At 44.8% G+C, this 299-nt stretch overlaps 1 protein-coding gene across 1 annotated transcript in view; it reads right to left on the bottom strand.

Annotated features, from left to right (window-relative positions):
• LOC109920133 (protein bicaudal C homolog 1-like) overlaps positions 1-299 on the bottom strand; it is a gene marked incomplete at its 5' end in the record, with an annotated part of 10,030 nt that overhangs the window by 4,349 nt on the left and 5,382 nt on the right. The gene's annotated exons all lie outside the window — the stretch shown is intronic.

Genomic DNA, 299 nt, shown 5'->3' with positions numbered 1-299 from the left:
TAAATTGCCCGTAGTTTTCAGGGATGTGTAGATTAGGTGGGTTATAGTGGGACGGGTCAGTGTGGACTTGCTGGGCCAAAGGGCCTGATTCCATACTGTAGGGATTCTATGATAACTTCCCCTGCTCATTTTCAAAACAGCGGCAAGAAACCTTTTAATATCAATCCGAAAGGGTAGCTGGGTATCAGTTTAATGTCTCCTCTGAGAGATGGCACCTACAGAACTGTAGCATTCCCATCAGTGCCATGTAGGTCTGGATTTTGTCTTTGTGTGTCTGGAGTAGTCATTCACAGGTTTAA

This window comes from Rhincodon typus, unplaced genomic scaffold, assembly GCF_021869965.1.
Source record: "Rhincodon typus isolate 14 unplaced genomic scaffold, sRhiTyp1.1 hic_rhity00004470, whole genome shotgun sequence".
Taxonomy (NCBI): domain Eukaryota; kingdom Metazoa; phylum Chordata; class Chondrichthyes; order Orectolobiformes; family Rhincodontidae; genus Rhincodon; species Rhincodon typus.
This window is presented reverse-complemented; position numbering and strand designations above follow the sequence as displayed.